Source organism: Rhea pennata, chromosome 2 (assembly GCF_028389875.1).
Source record: "Rhea pennata isolate bPtePen1 chromosome 2, bPtePen1.pri, whole genome shotgun sequence".
NCBI lineage: Eukaryota > Metazoa > Chordata > Aves > Rheiformes > Rheidae > Rhea > Rhea pennata.
The window spans coordinates 127,310,736-127,323,571 of record NC_084664.1 but is presented as its reverse complement, the minus strand read 5'-3'; positions in this window follow the sequence as shown (position 1 = coordinate 127,323,571).

Here is a 12,836-nt window from a genome sequence, read left to right as displayed (position 1 = left end):
AAGAGGCAAAAATCAAAATTGGCTTCTGAGTTTTGGTTTATTACCTTACCCTTTCCGCGGTTTCTCTCAGCTAGGCACCAGGTTTCTTTTTGTGCTGATTGCAGAACATTCTCTTCAGTGTTCTGTTATTCTTGTATCAGTGAAGATAGTCTGCTAATACTTGTTACCAAACAAAAGCAGGAGACTTCTTTTGAGAGAACAGTCTGTTTGCAGTTGCTCAGGAATGTTAAACTGGTCTCCTAACACAATGAACTATAGAAAAATGCTATATAATCTAAACCAAAATTTTAGCCTGTGTTTGATTTGAAAATGTCCTGGGAAAGCACTGACATACAGCACAATGAGATGGACAGAGGAGATTAAATGCTCATTGTGCTTTAGTTTTAAGTCATTCAAGGTGCAGTTATTTAAATAAGCTAGCTGAATTATTATTTTTTTAAACCATCATTTTAAATACCTTAGAGAAAGATAAATTGTTATTCATTTGGCATTCAAAAGCCAATCTTGAAGCTGATGTTTGAATCATTTCTTTCTGGAAACATTAGTGTAGACAAATTTCTTCTGTTCGCATTTTTACAGAAAATGGATCTCTAACTAGAAGATGCAAATGTAATGCAGGATTTTTTGCATTTATGCTTAGTCAAACATCAGCATGCATTAACCAAATTATTTAGCTGATAATCTAATGATCCATTTATAATAAATCACATTTATTAGAGTAGAGTGGAAGGACAAGCAAAGGATAGACACTCGACCTTCAGAAGTGGATATCTACACTTCAAAGTTTGCAATTAAGACAAACTGAGGAAACTGATATAACTGAGGGAAGGACATGCTAGCAGCAAATATATTGCTCTACTTTTCTGTGGGGTGGCAAAAGAGGTAAATAGGAATCAGTAGAGGAATACATTGGAAAGGTCCATGGAACATGGAAAGGAGTAGGGACACAGTACAAGAGTAATAGGGATGTGAGAAGAGTTATTGAGGCAAACAAGGGATAAGGAGGCTGCAGAAATTGATGCAAAGGATTCTTGAATTCAACTTGGTAATGAGGATTTTGCAGTCCTAAGATTGATTCAGCTAGGAGAAAAGAACTATGGCTGAGGTATTTCATCATGCAGCCAGGAGGGAAGATTTGAAGGTATGAATCTCCACTCCTAGGATTACAGGCAGCCTGAGGCACTCTGCACAAAGGTAAGAGCTTGGACTGGAAACTTTTTTGTCTGAGGAGGAAAGCAAACCTAGATGTTTCCCTCTTCGCAAAATCATGGAATGGGTAAGGTTGGAAGGGACCTCTGGAGATCATCTAGTCCAACCTCCCTGCTCAAGCACGGTCACCTAGAGCATGTTGCTCAGGATCACATCCAAGCGGATTTTGAATATCTTCAGAGAAGGAGACTCCACATCCTCTCTGGGCAACCTGTTCCAGTGCTTTGTATCTCTCACAGGAAAGAAATTCCTCCTCATATTCAGCTGAGACTTCCTGTGTTTTAGTTTGTGCCAATTGCCTCTTGTCCTGTTGCATGGCACTACTGGAAAGAGTTCAGGCCCATCCCCCTGACACCCTCCCTTCAGGTGCTTGTACACGTTGATCAGATCCCCCCTCAGTCTTCTCTTCCCCAGGCTGAAGAGGCCCAGCTCTCGCAGCTGTTCCTCATAGAGCAGGTGCTCCAGCCCTCTGATCATCTTTGTAGCTCTGCACTGGACTCTCTCCAGTAGCTCCATGTCTCTCTTGTCCTGGGGAGCCCAGAACTGGACACAGTACTCGAGATGAGGCCTCACCAGTCTTGTATGGAGCATGATACACAGGGTAATAAATATGCATCCCAGAACAGAAGTAATATCCAGTCTCTTGACTTAACAAATTAGTGCTGGAAAGAGTTAGGTTCTTCTAAACAGAATCTTACTAGTACACAGTATCTGAGATGAGGCCTCTCCAGGGCTGAGTAGAGGGGCAGGATCATCTCCCTCGACCTGCTGGCAACACTCTTCCCAATGCACCCCAGGAGACCATTGGCCTTCCTGGCCACAAGGGCACATTGCTGGCTCATGGTCAACTTGTCATCCACCAGCACTCCCAGGTCCTTCTCTGCAGAGCTGCTCTCCAGCAGGTCAGCCCCCAGCCTGTACTGGTGCCCAGGGTTATTTCTTCCCCAGATGCAGGACCCTGCACTTGCCCTTGTTGAACCTCATGAGGTTCCTCTTGGCCCAGCTCTCCATCCTGCCCAGGTCTCTCTGAATGGCAGCACAGCCCTCAGGTGTATCAGCTACTCCTCTCAGCTTGCTTTCATCAGCAAAACTTGCTAAGGTCCAGGTCATTGATGAAGAAGTTGAACAGGATGGGACCCAGTACCGACCCCTGTAGGACACCACTAGCCACAGGCCTACAACTAGCCTCTGCACCACTGATCACAACCCTCTGTTGTGATCACAACCCCCCACAACCCTCACAACCCAGCTAGTTCTCACTGTCCACTCCTCTAACCCACACTTCATGAGCTTGTCTATGAGGCTGTTATAGGAGACAGTGTCAAAAACTTTGCTGAAGTCAAGCTAGACAACACCTACTGCTCTTCCCTCACCTACCCAGCCAGTCACGCCATCAGAGAAGGCTATCAGATTGGTTAAGCAGGATTTCCCTTTGGTGAATCCACACTGACTACTCCCAATCACCTTCTTTTCCTCCCTATGCTTAGAGATGAGATCCAGCTGTTCCATCCAGCTGTTCCAGGGATGGAGGTGAGGCTGATTGGCCTGTAGTTGCCTGGGTCCTCCTTCTTGCCCTTTCTGAAGACTGGAGTGACATTGGCTTTCTTCCAGTCCTCAGGCACCTCTCCAGTTCTCCATGGCTTTTCAAATATGATGGAGAGCGACCTGGCAACAACATTCGCCAGCTCCCTCAGTACCCGTGGGTGCATCCCATCCAGGCCCATGGATTTGTGGATGTCGAGCTTGCCCAGAAGGTCTCTAATCCCATCTTCCTCTACCAAGGGAAAATCTTCCTTTCTCCAGACTTTCTCTCTTGTCTCCAGGCTCTGGGATTGTGGAGGGCTGCCCTTGGCAGTGAAGACTGAAGCAAAGAAGGCATTCAGTAATTCTGCCTTCTCTGTATCCCTTGTCACCAGCCCCCCTGCCCCATTCAGCATCGGGCCCACATTTTCCCTAGTCCTCCACTGACATATTTGAAGAAGCCCTTCCTGTTGTCCTTAACATCCCTTGCCAGACTCAATTCCAACTGGGCCTTAGCCTTCCTCGCAGCATCTCTACATACTCCAACAACATTCTCATAATCCTCCCAAGTAGCCTGTCCCCTCTTCCATATTCTGTGTATTTTCTTCTTCTGTTGGAGTTTTGCCAGGAGCTCCTTGCTCATCCATGCAGGTCTCCTGCCCCCTTTGCTGGACTTCTTACTCATAGGGATGCACTGCTCTTGAGCTTGAAGGAAGAGATGCTTGAATGCTAGCCAGCTCTCCTGGACTCCCCTTCTTTCTAGGGCCTTAACCCATTGGATTCCTCCAAGTAGCTCCCTGAAGAGGCCAAAATCCGTTCTCCTGAAGTCCAGGGTTGCAGTCTTGCTTATTGCCTTCCTTCCTCCACACAGAATCCTTACCTCATGGTAAGTTTTTGCCCACTAATCTGCTAGCAACCTCATTTTAAATAGGGATTAATTCTGTGCATCTTTATAAACACAAAAACAGAAGTGCTGGCTCTTAAGAGGGACTACAGCTCTTGGTATGAAAACTTGCAGAAGAGATTTAAGACCCCCTTTTCAGCTCTGTCATCTCACCCTCATCCTTAATAAAGGGCTTGCTGTTGGGGCTGAGTTAGATCCAATTTTGTAATTCTCTTCATGGTCTGTATTGGAAGCTCTGATAGCAGCAGTCTCAGGCATACATTCTTTTTAAGCAAAAATCTTCATACACTTAATTCTAGCTTAAAGTCCTTGGTCAGTGGTGTCACTAATGCTAATATTCAGGACACATCAAATAAAATGTTATCACGGTGTAATCCTAATAAATCATGCTTCATCTATTCCACTAACTAAAATGAACCAAAATGTAGTGTGCAGAAAACACTGATTTTATAAAAATATAAAAATCATTTAAAAAGTTCACTGAAAGAAATTTAAGGTTCCTGAAATTCTTTAACTTTTCCTAGTATCCATAACATCGTGCTCTGAAAAGATCCTAAAAGTAAATAGATAAAGTATGTAAATAAAACTGAAATTCATTATTCTATTGCCTGAACTGAGATTGAGAAAGTAGGAAAAGACACTTCTTAGTCCTAACTTTTAGTAAGTTCAAGTTCAATGCAAAATTTTTTGCAAACATCAACCCAACCCTTTTTGCAGATACTTTACAATGAAACTCTTCCCACAAATTGCCTCATATAAGAATGGATATATCAGTTAGGTCCAGCTAATGCAATATCCTGCCTCTAACTGAAACCAGTTTTGAATACTTAATAAGAGAAGAATGAAGAAAACAAGAATTGCCTACTTCTTGCATGTTCTCCTAGCTTCCAGCATTCTAAGGCTTTTAAAATCAGAACCCTTTCTGGATTTTTACCTCAAAGAATTTGTTCAGTTGCTTTATGATTTGCAACTTGGATAGGTTCAGAAAGTCTTTAAAAGGAGGAAAATTTTATAGCAAAACATTTTTTTATTATTATTACATCTGCAGGTAGAAACATGACTCATTTGACAGCTAAGAACAAAAGAGTCAATTGAGAACTTTCTCCAAAGAAGTAAGTTAAGCATGGATTTTTTTTCCATTAAAAGAAATTTTAAGTAAATGTGAAAAATGTCAAGATGATAAATGACATGTTATCCCATGTACAGAACAAATGCAACTTTGCAAGCCAGTACGGTACACGACAGAGGTTCAGTGGGAAAGCTTCCATTAATAGGTGTGTCTGAAAAGACGATCCAAGACTTTCTGCACCGTCTTTTCCCTTTGAAATATACCTTAGAGTTTCAGAAACTAATTACTTCTGGAGAGAATTTAGTCAAACTTTTCATATTTAAATGTGTTTGGTATACCAGAAGCAGCACACTAAAGCAACCTACAGGAGAACTAAATATAGTAGTTACATGGAGGCAGGTGCTGTACTCCCACTGAATCAAGTGCTTCTGTCCCTGTACAAAGACAAAATGTGCTTTAAGTTGGATTAGTTATTGTTTTTTCTTTTTCTTCCTATTGATTTCTTCTACTGTGCTCATGTCAACGCACATGGAAATTAGCAGCAGAAGACCATTCCCAGGTGAAGCTGGATGTAGCTGAATTGTAGCTGTTGGAGGAACTGTTTCCTGGAATAAAGAAATAGTGCTTAGAAATACGTATTTCCTTACAGAAACTTTCCTATTTCCAGAACAGGGGTGAGCAGTAGAGCCAGGTAGTATTGAATGTTATGTCTATATATTCCATAGATCTTTATCTCAGTATTCAGCCTTCTTTACAGAGGTATAGGTTTTTTTGTAAGACATTGTGAATTTAAAGAGATATCTATACCAGTTTTTATCCAAAACTTAGATTATTTCAATACTGGTAGAAAGATATCTTCATTCAAGAATGTTATTTAAGGAAAAATGAGAGCTAGAATTTAAGTCATTTTTATACATTGTGGTCATAGGTTATTGTGTATGCAAATGCACAGCCAGTTGTAAACTTCCTTACACACCTCTGCTGCATGCTCACCTGCTTTTCTCAGCCAGAAGCTGGCCTGAGGGAAATTACCTGTTATACAGATGCTGTGGAGCAGTATTAGCAGAGTTTGGGGCCAAAAGAACGCTTTGCGGCTCAGCAAGATTGATTAACTGAGCAACACTCCCACCCTACTACACACCTATACTACTTCTACATCACAACTGGATCACATCTGGCAAGTTAGAGCATGGACAGTTCAAACGTGTAGGCCTACCTTCACCACATAAGGAAACAAAATAACCACCTCCTCTGCGCAGGTCAGTAGGTGCATCAGCAGTGTGGTGAAGTGAAAAGACTTTGTATTCTCACTGTTCTGGCTGAAGGAGAGAAATGGCTAACAACGGCAGCATCACAGAAAAAGAGAGGAGTGGGTTGTCTTTTCTGTGCCTCAGACCTTCTGTTGAAGCATATGCTTTAGTTTTCATGCCTTAGTGTCGTGTCAGTAATGTGGAAACTTCTTGACCTAGCAAGAGTTTGAGAATAAATTAATCAAGCATGCAAAACCTGTATAGGTTAGTTTCACAAAATTCCGCTGTCTGAGTCTTTCCCACACTCAGCTGATCCCTAATCATAAAAATTAATTAAACTCTGAAGGCACCATTTGGAATAGAATAAAGAATAGCTTTTTGAAAGCTATCTTCTCCCTTCTGTCTAAAAACCCTGGAAGATGAGCTTGCTAACTCTTTGCACCAGCTAAACATATTCCTCTTCTACCCCTTTGCTTTCCATCATGGGAGCTGTTAAGTATGTTGAAGGAGCAGGTATAAATGTGCCAAACATTATTTGGCTTTGTAGTATCAACTGTTCTTTTAGGCAACAGTGAAATTGCTTCTTCAAACCCTGTAAGTCAGGAAAGTATAACAGTAAGCCAGAAAACATGCAGCAGTCAAACCCAACTGGAATTTAATTGTGAGGGTAAGTAAATGTGTAGACTACTTTGTATATGTGCTGTGTTGCATGGTAGCCACTACAAGATGCCTTATGAAGAGGTTTTTTAAACTTCTTTGAACGTTCCAGGTTAGCCTTTTTGCCTGCTGCCTTTTTGCAGTATTTACTTCTGTAAATAGGTATGTTTGTTTATGAGCTGACAAAAACATTTGTACTTGCTATTTCAGTAAACAGGACTCAAATTTGCTCAATATGGGTTTCTATGATGAAGAACCACGATTGTAAACTGAGGGCATTTAGGAGACCAGGAAATCCCTGAAAAGCCTTCCCTCACCCTTTTTTTAATTTTAAATATGGGGCTATCTTAATATTATTTGGACAGCCTTCACTTAAAACTATTTCAAAAGTTCTTTCAGATTGTTCTTGTCAGATTAGGAAGATCCATCCTCAGATAAAGTTGGGATATTAGAAATACCTGAATTTGAGTGTGTAGAATTTAATGCCTAAGCCTGGCCTTTTAAAACTAGAATAGAACCATTTCATATGAAGCAGTTTTTAGTGCTTCTTTACAAAAAATAAACTAGATTTGCTTCCTATATGTTAAATAGCCTTTGTATATTGATAAATTTTATCTCTATTTGTCAGTGATGGAATAAGGAAAAATGACTTGCTCTTTTAGGGAGTAACTCAGGGCTCCATATGATAGAAATTGAATCATGATGGCAAGATCTACTAGAGAGAAGAAGAAAAAAAAAGAAAAGAAAAAAAGGAAGAAACTTAGAGGAAACTTTTGCTTTGCCAAGGATGTGGGAAGAGTGGAATCATGATTATTTTTAGCATGCTTCTTGAAGAAGGTGATTTGGAAAGATACAGCTGAGCACAATCTTTAGGCAAAATTAGATTGTAGCTGTGCTAGTGCTACCCTGACAATGGGAGTGAGGGTGAGGGGGAGAACCACTGGTTTAAATGCTTACTAAATAAAAAGTGTAATAACCACAATGAGGAACATGCAGTGATCTTAATTTCACTAGGAGATTGATTTTGGCATGACAGAAGCTGCTTAATTTGGAACCATGAGACCATGAAACATTACAGTGTGCCTGGGTAAGTGCTGTTTCCATGCTTGGACATACCAGATTCTGAGTGAAAGGAAGACAAAAGTAATTGAGGCAAATTCTATGACTAGTGTGGAAATATTCAGTATAGTCATTCTGTTCACCTCATGAACCAAATATACTTTGGAGAAGCATTAACAGCATGTGTCGTTAAGTAATATATTTTCCTGTAGCGATGTCAAGACCATGGGAGAGCAGCTTGTGGAAGAAATGCTGTGTTCTCTAAATGAGTCCTTTCTCTGCTGTCTCCAGATGTACGTAACATGCCTGGGAAAGTTCTCTGAGGCATTCTTGTAGGTGAAGTATTCAAGCATTTTGATTTCCTCTTAACCTTACACTTCCACATTTTGACTAAGCATTGCAGAAAACTGGTTTTATCACATTTCGTAAGTTGCTGGAAATAAATGGTGTCTTTTAGCACTCTTTAAGAATTCTCTATTCCTTTTAAGATGAAGGGCAGATTTTAGGTGGTGGTCTGGTTTTTTGGAGAGACCTATTGACTTTTGTGGGTTGGAGTTAGGTACCCAATGTTGCATTTGCAGCTAAGCTTCTTATAATGATGCTGAAAGACAGAGAAGTCATTGTAACCTGTTTTGCAAGACATTTTGATATATTTACTTTACTCACCTGTGTGATGTTTTTAAATCACTTTCGTCATTTATCTCCTGGGTTTGGCAAAGAGTGAGATAAAACACTTGCCAGATTTACTGTAGCTCTCCAGCTTATTTAACTGACTGTGGACTTCTGTTTGAAGATAAATATATTATGTGTATATATATATATAAATATATATCTTTAGGACTCTTTCCTTAGCTTGGAAATATTTTAGTTACTCTTTGGAGCTGCTTTTTTGCTTATGCAAAGCAGTCTGGCTTAATTTGTGGCAAAATCGTATCTGTGTCAGCAGCTAAGTCCAAGCCAGCCCCAGAGCTGACGATAAACTCTTCATAAACGTTGTTTCCTGGAGTACTGATGCTACCTATAATTGCTGTGCAAACATAAAGGAAGATACTGTTCCAGCCTTGAGGAGCAGGCATTTACCTGCATTGTGGGTAAATAAAGGTTAGATAAGGTGTCTTTGACTCTTCAGAGCTGGAGCTCTGAATGATATGTGAAAATGTTAGATATTCACTGTCTGGGAAGTTTTGTAAACAATGAAAGTACTAAGACATGACAGCAGAGGGAGCCATTGAGATTTGATTTGTTTGCTTTTGGTTCTACAGTGAGAGGGAGGAGGAAAAGAAAAAAAAAGATTTTAAGTTTTTGAGACTTTTTTTCCCCCCTTCACATTTAACTGAGGGTTGAGCAAACAGGTAGGAGTATGGGGAGGAAAAAGAAACAAAAAACAAACAGAAAAAAACAACCATGGTAATTCTAATGCATTTTATACTAGTATTACTTGTGATATTAAGATGTTTCAGGTATTTATAATCATATGAGTGCTCTGGTCACCTTTCTAAACAAATACTAAGAATTTTGTGGAACAACTGATATTAATTCATTGCATGCATGCATTCTCTACTGGAATGTATAATTTTTTCTTTTTTAAAAAAATCTATAAAGTTGTGTTATTTTTAACCTCCATTAATTAGCGGCTTTGTTTTTATATTTACCAGTGTTGTCTAACTACTGCAGTCCATACTTTCCCCGAGGTCTGCACAATGCCCAGAGCTGCGTGGGCTTTGCAAGAATGATAACAGAAGTGTCCAAAACAAGCTGCGTGTTTGGGAAAGCAACACACTTTTCTATGCTTTCAAAAACTTTTTAACAGATAGGCTACAGTAAATGGGTAAGAAGGAAAAGGCATTTAATAATTCTTATTACCTACTAGAAACCACAATTAAAAGTGTCAACTCATAATGCTACACATTGTATTCACAAGCCTACTGAGGCAGATACTCTGTGAATCAGGAGAAAATGGCTATGGGAAGATAAAGTTAGCAGTCCAGAGTTGAGATTTTATTCCAGAAATACAAATTCCTATAAACTAGAAATAGATTATAATGTAGAATTTTACATATTTATTGCATTTCGTTTGCAGAAGGAAAAGTTTGCAGAACTCCTTTATCACAGAATACATAACCTCTAGCTTTGAATATAAGTAATAAGTGCATCATGTACATTTTTCATGATGATTCCTGTTTACTTATACCCTGAATGCACATCAGTATCAAAAAGCAGGTATTTTTTCTCATTGCCCAGGTGATTTTTTTTTTTTTGGTGAAAACACTTAGGATACAATGCCGATTTGGTGTTTCAACACTAAACACATTTTTGTGAGAGCGGGACTCTCATTTCATGTTTTTCTTGCCATCCATGCCTTACATCATTACAATTTTTCTTGGCTGGTTTCTGGAGCTACCAAATGATTGACTGCAATTCTCACTGGATTTGGGGAGGAACCCTGACAATTTTTTTTGTTTTTTTAACATTTTCATTTGTGGGCAGACTGTGCCCAGATCTTTATTATCAAAGGACACTGAGGATTTTCAGTGTTTGGATGTGAAGATTGGTAACACTCTTAAAGGGTGGTTTATACTCATATTCTAATTCTCTGCATGCAGGTGGAGAAAGAGCCAGTGACGAGGTGTGTGCTGCTGGACCTTGTACCAACAAAGGACTGGTTGGAGATATGAAGATTGGGGGGCAGCCTTGGCTGCAGTAACCATGAGATGATGGAGTTCAGGACCTAGCATGGAGGAAGCAGGCCAATCCTGGACTTCAGGAGAGCAAACTTTGGCCTCTTCAGGGAGCTGCTTGGAGGAATCCCATAGGTTAGGGCCTTAGAAGGAGGGGGGGGGGGGTTCCAAGAGAGCAGGTTAATATTCAAGCATCACTTACTCCAAGAGCAAAAGTGATGCACCTCTATGAGAAAGAAGTCCAGCAAAGGGGGCAGGAGACCTGCATGGATGTGCAAGGAGTTCCCGGCAAAACTTAAACAGAAGAAGGAAATATAGAGAATGTGGAAAAAGGGACAGGCCACTTGGGAGAAATATAAGAATGTTGTCAGAGTATGCTGGGATGAAGAAGGCTAAGGCTCATTTGGAATTAAATCTGGCAAGAGATATCAAGGACAGCAAGAAGGGATTCTTCAAATATATCAGTAGAAAAAGGAAGACTAGGGAAAACGTGGGTCTGCTGCAGAATGGAATGAGTGCCCTGGTGATGAAGGATGCCGGGAAGGCAGAGTTACTGAATGCCTTCTTGTCTTCAGTCCTGACTGTTCAGGGCAGCCCTCAGGAATCCCTGACCTCAGAGACAAGAGAGAAAGGAAGACTTTCCCTTGGTAGAGGAGGATGAGGTTAGAGATCTTCTAGGCAAACTTGACATCCACAGATCCAGGAATCTGACTGGATGCACCCACGAGTTCTGAGGAAGCTGGCAAATGCAAGGCCATTCTCCATCCTCTTGGAAAGTCATGGAGAACTGGAGAGGTGCCTGAGGACTGGAAGAAAGCCAATGTCACTCCAGTCTTCAGAAAGGGCAAGAAGGAGGACCCAGGCAACTACAGGCCAATCAGCCTCACCTCCATCCCTGGAACAGCTGGATGGAACAGCTGGATCTCATCTCTAAGCATAGGGAGGAAAAGAAGGTGATTGGGAGTAGTCAGTGTGGATTCACCAAAGGGAAATCCTGCTTAACCAATCTGATAGCCTTCTCTGATGGCGTGACTGGCTGGGTAGGTGAGGGAAGAGCAGTAGGTGTTGTCTAGCTTGACTTCAGCAAAGTTTTTGACACTGTCTCCTATAACAGCCTCATAGACAAGCTCATGAAGTGTGGGTTAGAGGAGTGGACAGTGAGATGGATTGAGAACTAGCTGAAGAGCAGAGTTCAGAGGGCTGTGATCAGTGGTGCAGAGGCTAGTTGTAGGCCCGTGGCTAGTGGTGTCCTACAGGGGTCGGTACTGGGTCCCATCCTGTTCAACTTCTTCATCAATGACCTGGATGAAGAGACGTCATGAAGTTCAACAAAGGTCCTGCACCTAGAGAGAAATAACCCTGGGCACCAGTATAGGCTGGGAGCTGACCTGCTGGAGAGAAGCTCTTCAGAGAAGGACCTGGGAGTGCTGGTGGATGACAAGTTGACTATGAGCCAGCGATGTGCCCTTGCAGCGATGATATCCTGGGGTGCATTAGGAAGAGTGTTGCCAGCAGGTCGAGGGAGGCAATTCTGCCCCTCTACTCAGCCCTGGTGAGGCCACATCTGGAGTATTTTGTCCAGTTGTGGGCTCCCCACTACAAGAGAGACATGGAGCTATTGGAGAGAGTCGGTGAAGGGCTATGAAGATGAGTGGACTGGAGCATCTCCTTTATGAGAAAAGGGTGAAAGAGCTGGGTTTGTCTAGCTTGGAGAACAGAAGAATGAGAGTGGATCTTATCAGTGTCTATAAATATCTTCAAGGATGATGCCAAGAGGATGGGACTGGATTCTTTTCAGTGGTGCCAAGCAACAGGGCAAGAGAGAACAGGCACAAACTGAAATATGGGAAGTTCCACCTGAATATAAGGAAAAAACTTCTTCACTGTGAGGGTGACAGAGCACTGGAACAGGTTGCCCAGAGAGGTTGTGGAGTCTCCTTCTCTGGAGATACTCAAAACATGCCTGGACGAGATCCTGTGCAACATGTGTAGGTGATCCTGTTTGAATAGGGGGGGTTGGGCTAGATGATCTCCAGAAGTCCCTTCCAACCTCAGCCATTCTGTGATACTATGAAAATTATTAAATATTTCTTTAATAATGAAAGGCATAACTGAATGCATAAGATACCAAACACACTCCCGATCAGTGTCTATACCCTGAGGTAGACTTGTGTGTGTGCATGTATATTTTTGTGTGTGTGTTTGTGTGTATGTGTTTCTAGGAAGAAATCCACACACACAGAGCACTGTAAAAAAAAAAAAAAGAGAGAGAGAGAGATAAAGGCAGGCCAATAAAATCGAGATTCTAGGCATTCATAGTCTTAGGTCAGTATAAATATCCACACAGACTTCAAAATAAAAGCTAAATATTATTTTTTGCCTGATTTGGGTATTTGGAGATTTTTTCATATTCCAAGCACCAAAATCAGACTTATTTTTGCTTTTGAATTTTTTGAAAGATTGAATTAACATCTAACCTCTTAAGATTT